This window comes from Pseudopipra pipra, chromosome W, assembly GCF_036250125.1.
Source record: "Pseudopipra pipra isolate bDixPip1 chromosome W, bDixPip1.hap1, whole genome shotgun sequence".
Lineage (NCBI taxonomy): Eukaryota > Metazoa > Chordata > Aves > Passeriformes > Pipridae > Pseudopipra > Pseudopipra pipra.
Window position 1 is genome coordinate 26,975,003 of NC_087580.1, and position 11,654 is coordinate 26,986,656.

An 11,654-nucleotide genomic window follows, 5' to 3' on the forward strand; every position below is an offset into this window, starting at 1 on the left:
CAGACATGTTTTCCAGAGCCTTCCCCAGCTCCGTTCCCTTCTCTGGACACGCTCCAGCCCCTCAAGGGCCTTTTGGCACTGAGGGGCCAGAACTGGACACAGCACTCCAGGTGGGGCCTCCCCAGTGCCCAGCACAGAGGGGCAATCAGTTCTCTGCTCCTGCTGGCCACACTCTTCTCCACAAAGGCCACGATGCCCTTGGCCTTCTTGCCCCCCTGGGCACACTCTGCCTCATATCCAGCCGCTGTCAAGCAGCACCCCCAAGTCCCTTCCTGCTGAGCAGCTCTCCAGCCCCTCTGCCCCCAGCCTGGAGCGTTCCAGGGGCTTGTTGGGACCCAAGTGAAGGCCCTGACACTTGGCCTCATTGATCCAGCCTGTCCAGATCCCTCTGCAGAGCCTTCCTGCCCTCCAGCACATCCACACTCAAACCCAACGTGGTGTTGTCCACGACTTTCCTGAGGGGGCACTTGATCCCCTGGCCCAGATCACCCAGAACGATGTTAAACAGGAGCAGCCCCAACCCTGAGCCCTTGGGAACCCCACCTGGTTCCCAAGTGACCAGCCCCACCTGGATTTCCTTCCATTCCCCACCACTCCCTGGCCCATCAGACACTTTGTCACCCAGCAAACAGTTCCCCAGGCAAGCCATGAGCAGCCAGTTTGTGCAGGAGATGCTGGGGGAGATGGTGCCAAAGGCTTTCTGGAATTCCACATAGACACATCCCCAGCCTTTCCCTCAGCTGCTGAGCGGGTCCTTTGTCAGAGAAGGAGATGAGGTTGGTCAGGCAGGACCTGCCTTTCCCAACCCCACACTGGCTGGGCCTGATCCCCTGGTTGTCCTGCCCCTGCCATGGGATGGCCCTGAGGAGGATCTGCTGCATGGACTTCCCCGGTCCTGAGGTCAATGGGACAGGCCAGGAGTTGCCCAGATGCTCCTTTTGGCCCTTCCTGTGCATGGGCATCCCATGTGCTTGTTGCCAGTCAGCTGGGACTTGTGCAGTTCTACAGCACTGCTGGGGAATGAGTGAGAGTGGCTTGGCCAGCTCTTTCTCCAGCTCCCTCAGGACTCTTGGCTGCATCCCATGTGGGCCCAGGCACTTGGGGGGGGTCTCACTGGCAGAGCAGGTCACTGACCATTTCCTCCTGCATTGTGGGGGCTTCACTCAGCTCCCCATCAGCAGCTTCCAGCCAAAGCCTGCCTGCCAGGTGTCCAAGGGGTCAGTTCTGCTGCCTCCTCCTTCCTTCTCCCACAATGGAAAACTCCCTCATTTTGGGTCCCTGTGCCCCAGACGGTTCCAACCACCACCTCACCCACCAGTCCCACAATCATGGAATGCTTTGGCTTGGGAGGGGCCTTAAGAGCATCTCAGCAACCTCAGAGTCAAGAATTCCTTCCTACTATCTCCTCTAACCCTTCCCTCTGTCTGTGTGAAGCCACTGCCCCTTGTCCTGTCACTCCAGGCCCTTGTCCAAAGTCTCTTTCCATCTTTCTGGTTGGCTCCCTTCAGGCACTGCAAGGCCACAATTAGGTCAGCATAAAGCCTTCTCTTCTCCAGCCTCAACAATGCCAATTCTCTCAGCCTTTCCTCACAGCAGAGCTGCTCCATCCCTCTGATCCTCTTGCTGCTCCCCTCTGCACTCGCTCCAGCAGGTCCACGTCCTTCCTGGGCTGGAGCCCAGAGCTGGAGGCAGCTCTGCAGGTGGGGCAGCATTACAGCCACGCATGTTCCAGCAAGGACATGGTGGAACCTCATGGAACCAAGGACCATTGGGACACTGCAGGGCCTTCTGGAGCCAAAGGAGCCCTGGGACACTGGGCAATCTCATGGAATCAAGGCAGCACTGTCCCCCTGGGAAAAGTCCTGGAATTCAGGGCCCATTGTGACACTGCAGCTCCCCATGGAACAAAAGGAAACCTGGGATGCTGCAGAAACTCATGGAATCAAGGGACCATTGGGACATTGAGGGGGTTGATGGAATCAGGAGGCCATTGGGACAATCCAGGGCCTCATGAAATCAAAGGAATTCTGGCACACTGTCAAACCTCCTGGAACCAAGGGTTCCTGGTGACATGCGTGTCCTCCTGGAACCAAGGGAGCCCTGAGATATTTCTGAACCTCCCAGAATCCAGGGGCCATTGGGACCCTGCAGAACCTCCTGCATTCAAGTGGTCCTTGTGAAACTGCAGGCTCTCCTGGAACCCAAGGATTCCTGGAACACTGCAGAGCTCACGGAACCAAGGGGCCACTGTCCCACTGCAGCTCCTTCTGAAGCACAAGGGACCCTGGGACAATGGGAAAACTCCAAGAATCCAAAGGGCATTTGGGGACTGCAGGGCCTCATGTAACTAAAGGAACCTTTGGAGACTGTGGAAGCTCATGAAATCCAGGGGCCATTGGGGCATGTGGGGCCTCCTGGAACCAAAGGAACCCTGAGAATTTCTGTGGGAACAAGTTAAGGCAGCAGCAGCTGCATTCAGTTAATCAGGATCCAAAAGGAGTGTTTTGGTCTTGACTGGTGTTTTCCATCCAGAGAGTGCTGTTTGCCAAAGTGGAAACCACTTGGAACGCTCTGCATGGCAGCCTGTGTTTTTCTCTGGTGGCTGAACACAGCCAGGACATGAGGGGAGGGGGATGTGTGGGATCAGGGCACTGCTTTGGGGCCATGCTGGGAATTCCGGTGGACTAAAAGACAAAGCCCAGGTGCTGTTTCCAAAGGAACCCCAATGAAAGGGGGACGCCGGAAAGATGGGAGGACAAGTCCTGCAATGGAACTCTGTGTGTGCAGCTTCATTTTCTCCTTCAGTGCCCACAGGAGAGAGGGCAAAAAGTATTGGTTGGGACCCCTAAACTGTTTTGGGGGAAAATTGGAGATTGAGGGGACAATGGGAAAGTGGGAGGAACAGGGAAAAGGGTGGAAAAGGAGGGATAGTCTCGCAGGTCCCACAGTCCCATGGGGGTCTTTGGGCACAAGGGGGCTAGGAAATGGGGGGGCAGGCCTTGAGCTTCCAACTTCCTGTGGTGTGCTGGGGCTGCTGGATCCTATCTCAGCCTTGGATCATGCCAACAGTTTCAGTTTAGAGTAATTACAGAGGTGTGACAGAATCACTTTTGTCCTTCAGGTTTTACTGATGGCAAATCAGATCTATTGATAGAAATGAATTATTAAGGGTTACAAATGATCAGACAAAAGATCTTCATCACAATTATTTACTGCACAAAATACACACTAAAACTACCAGGAGTACAGGATAAGATAGGACAGGGCTCTACACTAAAGCAATTGTTGAAGCAATTCTACTCAAGCTGGCACAAAAGCAATAATTCTTAATTAGAGATGGATGGAACTCCCCCAGACCAACACTCGTGGGGAGACCTCTGCTCTCAACCTCCAGCAGTGACCTTGGGGGGTCCCCAGCCAAGGCAGGAATCTCCAAACATCCTCCAGGAAGGATTCTGTTGGAAGAAGCTGCCCCTGTGAAAGGGGACTGGCCCTTTCTGGTCAAAAGTGATGGACTGACAGTCACTGGACGCCAGGTGTTGCCTCACAATCAGGGGCTTCATTCGGGGTGGAAGCAACAGCTGAAGCTCTTCCCGCAGTCGGGGCACTGGTGGGGCTTCCCTTACTGGTGGGTCCATTGGTGTTTGGTCAAATTAGAGCTCTGGGGGAAGCTCTTCCCACACTCCTCACACTTGTAGGGCCTCTCACCGCTGTGGATGCGCCGGTGGGTGACGAGGGTGGAGTTCCGTTTGAAGCCCTTCCCGCAGTCGGTGCAGCGGAAGGGCCTCTCATCCGTGTGCGTTCGCTCATGCAGGAGGAGATGTGAGCTGGTCTGAAACCTCTTCCCACATTCCAAGCACTTGTAGGGCCGTTCCCCAGTGTGGATGCGTTGGTGGGTGTGAAGGGTGGAGCTCTGGCTGAAGCTCTTCCCGCATTCCCAACATGTGTAGGGCCGTCCCCCAGTGTGGATGTGCTGGTGGGTGAGGAGGTGGGAGCTACACCTGAAGCTCTTCCCACATTCCCCACATGGGTAGGGTCATTCCCCAGTGTGGATGTGCTGGTGTCGGATCAGGTGGGAGCTCTTCCTGAAGCTCTTCCCACATTCCAGGCACCTGAAGGGCTTCTCCCTGCTGGGAGGCTGATCAGGGACCACCAGCTCAGAGCTCCGCCTCAAGCTCTGGTTGCCTTCCTGGCACAGGCTGGCTCTTTCCTCCTCAGAGCACCCTGGGATGGCTTTGGAGCCCCTCCTGCGGGGGGATCTCCGGCCCTTTTCCTCCCCGCTGCCTTCCTGCGCCGTGGAGCCCTTCAAAACGGCCTCTCCCACCAGGGTCTCACGGGGGGATTTGTCCTCCGGGCTCTTCGTCCTCAGCTCGGGGCCTGGGGCAGGAAGCAAGAAGGACAGGGAGGGGATTTGCCTCCGGCCCACAGGGAAGGCCAAGGACATCCCCCCAACTCCGGCCCCGGCAGGACGGCGGCGCCAGCGGGGTTGTCCTGCAGCCGGGGCCATGCTGGGCTGACAGAGCCAGCACAACACCCGCCCAAAGGGACACTGACTGCCTCCTCACCTGCCTGGGGGGCCCAAGGCATCTTCCTCTTCCTCGCAGCCTCCTCCTCCATCCGCCCAAGCTTTGGGAAGGACAAATCCTGATGGGGGGAAAACAAGGGCTGAGCGCATTGGCTTGGGGGTTCCTCCTGCCCAACTCCATCTCTAGAACTCACCGGGCATCCTGTGATCATAAAAACCTCCAAAACACCAAGATTCAACCCAGAAAAACCCAAACCACCGAGATTCAGGCAAAAAACCCCTCAGAAACAGAAGGATGAACCCCTCCCCCTAAACTGCAAAAAGTTAAGATTCAGCCAAAAAATACTCCAAAATATGAAGATTCAGCTCAGAAAAAGGTGTTTAATTGGGAGGATGAGGGAAGTGAGGTCATTTCATGGGGACTTGATTGAGTTGCTATATGTTAATCAAAAGCTGTATTACTGTAGTGTAACTTAAAACTCTCCAGGGCTTTTCCTCGAGGTTCTCTGGCCCCCTACTAGTTCGGGGCTGTTTCTCCAAACCACCAAACCACGTGTGCCAAACACCGTGGTTGGTCAGTGCCGACTGGGGGAGCGGGCACTCGGTGAGGGGATGAGAAAACTGCACCGGGAGCTGGGCTGAAAGAGGCTTCAGCACCACTTCTGATGGCCCAGGGGCAGCATCTGGCTTCTCCCAAACAGAGAGAGGGCACTTGTTCCTCTGCAGGGAGTCAAAGGCAGGAGGGTGACTCCTGCTGCATGGATGGAATGGCAGAGGATCCCTTGGGTCCCAAAGATAGATCAGCACTTAGGGATACAAATTTCTCTGCAAAGTCTGCAGTCAGTCTCCTCTCCTCTGGAGAGGAGATTGTGGCCATGGATGGGATTGCAGAGGCTCCCTCAGGCCCCCAGAAGGAATCAGCAACCAGGAAGAGACACAAAATGCCCTCTAAAGAGTTCGGGGGAAGTGTCCTGTAGGGAGGATAAAGTGTCACCCCACCAGGGTGGGGCTGGCAAGTGGGAGGCTGCTCCAGGGGTCTGCAAGAGGCCTTGTGCTCTGCTCGGCCCCACCACTGCCTGGTACCAACACCCCCGGCTGCCCCCGGCCCTGGGCAGCTCTGCTGCCACAGGCTGAGCCGTCACCGTGGCCCTGCAATGGCCCTGCCTGTCCCTCACCCGTGGCCCTGCCCGTGGCCCTGTCCCTTGGCTCTCTCTCTGCCAGCTCAGTGTGGGGCACACGGGCTGGGGGTCCCTCCCAAGCCCCCCGGGCAGCCGGCGTTGGCTGGGGGGATGTGAGGGCTGGGCCTGCTCAGCACAGCCCCGGCCTCGTGCCCAGCGCCTCTTTCCTGACCCACACAAGAGCTTCCCGGCCCCCCCATGGCTCCCCTGCTGCTGCCTCTGCTCCTGGCCCTGCCTTTGCTGCTCCCTTGGCTGGGGCAGCGGCTGCAGGGGGGGGATGGCAGCAGCTTCAGCTCCACGGCACTTCCTGGGGGGAGCTCAGCCCGGGGGGACGGGCAGGGACCTGATGGGGATGGACAGGGGCCCAGCAGGGACAGACAGGGCCTGCAGGGGAAGGCACAGGGACAACCTGGACCCCCACACTGACAGGGCTCTCTCTGCTCCTCCTTGCAGGTTCCGTGGCCAGGCACAGTTTGTGTTCCTGGGTGCCCACCATCTCAGCACTTGGAGACGCTCAAATCAGCGCCCGCAGCTCTGCAGCAAAGCCCCAGCTCACCTGGCACACAGGGGATGGACACAGCACCTGCTCAGGGATGGGCATTCACAGCTTCATCTGTTTTTTCCCACCACGGGGCTCTCCTTCCTCAGCAGCACCTCTGCCTTGCACTTATTCTCAGCCTCACCTCAGGGCCTGGGCTCAAGGACAGGAACCTGCAGGGAGGGGACATCAGGTGCAAGCTCAGGGCTGCCTGCTTGCACTGGCCTCTGGGCGTCTATCTCCTTCTACAACCAGCCCACAACTCAGCCTGCTTTTCTAACACCACACATTTACAGACTAACCTTGGAGATAGATATGGACAGACATCTCTATCACCCTGGGGATAGAGCCTCAAGCATGTGCTGCCACAGGAATGGCAATCACAGAATCACAGAATCAGCTGGGTTGGAAAAGACCTCCAAGATCATCAAGTCCAACCCTGGATCCAACCCCGCCGTGCTTCCCAGACCATGGCACTGATGCCACATCCACTCTCACCTCCAACACCTCCAGGGACACTGACTCCACCCCCTCCCTGCCCAGACCATTCCAAGGCCTGATTACTCTCTCAGCAAAAAATTCCTTCCCAATATCCAAACTAAACCTCCCCTGGCACAGCTCAAGACCCAGCCCTCTTGTCCTACTGCTGCTTCCTGGCACAACAGCCCCACCCCCACCTGGCTCCAACCTCCTGGCAGGGACTTGCAGACAGTCAGGAGGTCTCCCCTGAGCCTCCTCTTCTCCAGCCTCAACACCCCCAGCTCCCTCAGCCTCTCCTCACACCACTTGTGCTCCAGAGCCCTCCTGCCTTCCAGCACATCAACACACCCCCAGCTTGGGGTCACCTGCACATTTGCTGATGAAATGCCTGGTTCTGCATCTGCTGAAGATGCTCAAGGGGCAGCAGGACCAAGTCAGGGGCCTGGGAGGGGCTGGAGGAGCTGGGGAGGGGCTTTGGGGATTGGGGGTACAGACCAGTACTGACCAGTACAGACCAGGACAGACCAGTACCTCCTCACTGCTCCCCAGATCTCTCCTGGAGCTGGGCCACTCTGTCCTGGGACACCTGAGCCCCCCCAGTGCCCTCCCAGTACAGCCCAGTACAGCCCACTGTGTTCCTGTCCCAGGGTGCCGGGTGATCCCTCTTTGAGGGGGTTGGAAGGGATTTGAGGGGGGGCTGGGGGAGATTTGGGGGGATCTGGGGGTGTTTGATTGGAATTTGGGGGTTTTGGGGGCCTTTGGGTGCATTTGGGGGAATTAAAAGGTCTTGGGGGCACTGGGGGGTCAAAGGGATCTGTAGGAGGAGAGGATTAAATTTAAAGGGGTGTTGGGGGATATTTGAGGGGGCTAATGGGGCCCTGGGGGGAGAGGAGGGTCAGCACCACCAGCTTGCGATGCTGCAGTTCGGTGTTAAACCCAACCCTGAGACCCCCCTGGTGTCCCCAAGACCCTCTTGGTGTCCCCAGTTCCTTCCTTAACACCTCAAGACCCCCCTGGTGTCTCCATTTCTCGCAGGGCCTCCCCACGGCCCCAATTCCCCCTTGACACCCCCAATTCCCTTGTCCACAAATCCCTCCCAACTGTCTCCAAACCCCATCCCTGATGTCCCAAATTCTGCATCTCACCCCAGGACCACCCTGGACACTGACCCCAAAAACACCCACCCCCCCCCACACACACTCACAGAAAGGCCAAAGGCATCTGGGAATATGTTGGGGACAGCTGAGGGGCTCTGAGGGGCACTGGGTGATTACTGGGGGATACTGGGACACACTGGGGGAAACCAGGGAGCACTGGGAGGGACTGGGGGGAACTGAAGAATGCTGGGAGGGCACTGAGAAAGGACTGGGGAGTTACTGGGGGATTACCAGGACACACGGGGGGACACTGGCAGGTTACTCGGCCATACTGGGGGTTACTGGGTGCTCACTGCAGGATCACTGGGCCATACTGGGGGGCAGTGGGAGTCACTGGGACACACTGGGTAGTCACTGAGGGGGTTACTGGGCTGTACTGAGGGTCACTGGGAGGTCACTGGGATATACCGGGGGCACTGGGATCCCCTTACCCAGATGTGGTACATCTCCTCCCCCGGATTTGGGGAGCATCCCTAGGACCCCTCCCTTGGGGCCTGGAAGATCCCCTGAACCCCACTGCTGGGCTTTAGGGGACCCCCGGGCCCCCCTCCCTGTGGGGTCTCTGTGTGCTGAGTGTTGGGGGTCTCTGGGGTTCGGGGGGGTCACTGGGATCCCAGTTCCCTGGGGTCGGTCCACCAGGCCGGCAAGGGCGCTGTGGTGGGAAAAGTAATGGCGGATCGCGCACAGCCTCATGGGAGTTGCAGTTTCCTCATGAGTACTCCGCCGGCGCGCCTGCGCAGTGCAGCCAGGGCGCTCGATCAGCCCCCCACCCCCTCCGCGGCTTCCAGGCCTCGCGCTCTGCCCTTCGGGAACCCCCGAACCCCTCGGCTAAACCCTCCCGAGCCCTCCAGCCTTTCCACCCACACCCGCGCTCCCCGCAGCCCCCGGGGGGATCCCCAGAGCCCCGCTCTCCCGCAGGCCCCGCCAGCTCACAGTGCAGCGCGGAGCCAGCGCCATCTTTGCTTCCCGGAAGCAACCACGGCGCTCTGCGCGCGCACCGCCTGTACAGAGCCCCCGCCCCCTCCGCCCTCCGCCCGCCGCGCTCCCGTCAGGAATGTTCGCACGGGCGGTGCCGCAGCGCCCTCAGCCTGAACTGAACCTGGTTTTACCTCATGAAATCTTTGATCTCTGTTAGCCAAGCCCCTCTTTCCTTCCCCAATTGTCTTGTCCTTTGGGGGGGGTCATAGCGGCCCTTTGCACTTGAGCGGACTGAGGTTTCTACCACAAAGGGCCAGTCCCCTTTCACAGGGGCAGCTTCTTCCAACAGAACCCTTCGTGGGGGTGTGTGCAGATTCCTGCCTTAGCTGGGGACCCCCCCAGGGTCACTGCTGGAGGTTGAGAGCAGAGATCTCCCCATGAACGTTGGTCTGAGGGAGTTCCATCCATCTCTAATTAAGAATTATTGCTTTTGTGCCAGCTTGAGTAGAATTGCTTCAACAATTGCTTTAGTGTAGAGCACTGTCCTATCTTATCCTGTACTCCTGGTAGTTTTAGTGCTTCTATTGTACAGTAAATAACTGTAATGAAGATCTTTTGTCTGATCATTTGTAACCCTAAATAAATTGATTTCTATCAATAGATCTGATTTGCCATCATTAAAACCTGGGGGACCTAAATGGTTCAGTCACACTTCTGTAATTCCTCTAAACTGAAACTGTTGGCATAATCCAAGGCTGAGATTGGATCCAGCAGCCCCCAGCACCCCACAGGAAGTTGGGAGCTCAGGGGGCCATCCCCCTTTGCCAACACCCGTGCCCAAAGACCCTCATAGGACCATCTGACCCACCAGACCACCCTCCCTTTTCCACCCTTCTCCCTGTTCCTCCCACTTTTCCAAAGTCCCCTCAATCCACAGGCCCCACCCCCGGATTACTCTGGGGGTCCCAACCCCCATTTTTCCCTCCTCTCACATCTTCCACATCATCCCCCAATCACCAGCTTCAGCCAACTCAGTTTGGGGTCCCAGCACCCCAAAAAAGGGGTTAGGTGGGATCCTGGGTGGGCTCTGAATATGTTTGGGGGGTTCTCCGGGGCCCATGGGGAGATTAAGGGGGGTCCCAGCACCTTTTCGGGTGAGCTGGGTGCCTTTTAAGGGGCAGGTGCCCCACCAAGACCCTCCCAGAGTGGCTTGACACAGGGGGAACACAGGGGGGTCCCCATTCCCAATCCATCCTGGGGCTGGTTCTGCCCCCCCAAACTCGGCTCCACCCCTTGGGATTCCCCCAAGCCCCTCCCCCACTGCCCCCCAATAACCGGGACTGGGGAGAACTGGGAAGCTTTCCTGGGATCACTGGGAGCAGCCGGGCAGAGGCAGAGTGACAGCAGGGGAGGGGGGGACACACGACCCCCCCAAAATACTCACGGGGATGGGGGGGGTCCAGGCTGGGCCCGAAGCCCTGGGGAGGGGCTGCGGCCGCCGGCGGCTCAGGAGCTCTGTGGGGAGAGAAAAGGGGGTGACAGGGGCCACAGGAATCATACTGGGAGCACCTGACAGCATGGTGGAGGCATCTGGGATATACTGGGAGTGGCTGGGAGTGACTGGAACCATAGTAGGGATGACTGGGAGCAACTGGAACCACGCTGGGGGCAACTGGGATCCTACTGGGAGCAGCTGGGCTCCTATTGGAGTCATACTGGGATCATACTGGGAGTGACTGCAATAATACTGGGAGTGTGTGAGAGGGACTGCAGCCATACTGGAGATGAGTGGGATCAAACTGGCTTCATACTGGAAGTGTCTGGAAGTCACTGGTATCATACTGGTGGCAATTATGATTGTACTGAGATCATACTGGGATCAGACTAGGATCATACTGGGAGCAACTGGTTCTATGCTAGGGGCAACTGGGAGCTACTAGGATCCCACTGGGAGGAAGGGGGAGCAACTGGGCCCATGCTGGGCACAACTGGGATCATATTGGGAGCAACCGGGCCCACAGTGAAGGTGGCTGGGGTCATACTGGGAGTGACTGGGAGCATTCTGAGGGCAGTTGGGACCATGTTGGCGCAACTGGGATATACTGGGAGCAAGTGGGATCATGCTGGAGGCGACTGGGATCATACTGGGAGCGACTAGGACCCCACTGGGGGTGACTGGGAGTGGCTATGAGCAACTGGGATCATGCTGGAAGCTACTGGGAGCAACTGGGAGTGAGTGGGACCACACTGAGGACAACTTGGATATAGTGGGAGAGACCAAGAGTGACTGGGATCATACTGGGACTGCCTGGGAGTGTACTGGGAGTGACTGGGAGCATGCTGAGGTCAGCTGGGATATACTGGGAGAGACTGGGAGTGACAGGGATCCTACTGGGATGGACTGGAACTCTAGTGAGGTGACTGGGAGCAAGTGGGACCCTGCTGGGGGCAAATGGCTTTATCCTGGGAGTGCCAGGGAATGTCTGGGTTCATCCTGGGTGTGACTGACACCATATAGGGGGTCTCTGGGATCATACTGGAGTCATACTGGGAGGGACTGGGAGCAACTGGGACCATGCAGGGGGTAACTTGAATCCTACTGGGAGAGAGTGGGATCATCCTGGGACTGACTAGGAGCATGCTGGAGACAAGTGGGTTATACTGGGAGTGGCTGGGAGTGACTGGGATTATTCTGGGAGAGACTGAAACCATAGTAGGGGTGAAGGGGAGCAACTGGAACCACACTGAGGGCAACTGGGATCCTACTGGGAGCAGCTGGGCCCCTACTGGGGTCCTGTTGGGGTCTTACTGGGAGTGACTACAATACTACTGAGAGTGTGTGAGAGGGACTGCAGCCA

General features: G+C 57.8%; 1 long non-coding RNA gene across 1 annotated transcript; it reads right to left on the reverse strand.

Annotated features, from left to right (window-relative positions):
* Positions 1–4,199: 4,199 nt before the first annotated feature.
* Positions 4,200–6,462, reverse strand: LOC135405702 (uncharacterized). Its single transcript, XR_010425961.1, has 3 exons — positions 6,260–6,462; positions 4,566–4,644; positions 4,200–4,377 (listed from the first exon to the last, which is right to left on the reverse strand). It is a non-coding gene; the product is annotated as an uncharacterized LOC135405702 (long non-coding RNA).
* Positions 6,463–11,654: the final 5,192 nt, after the last annotated feature.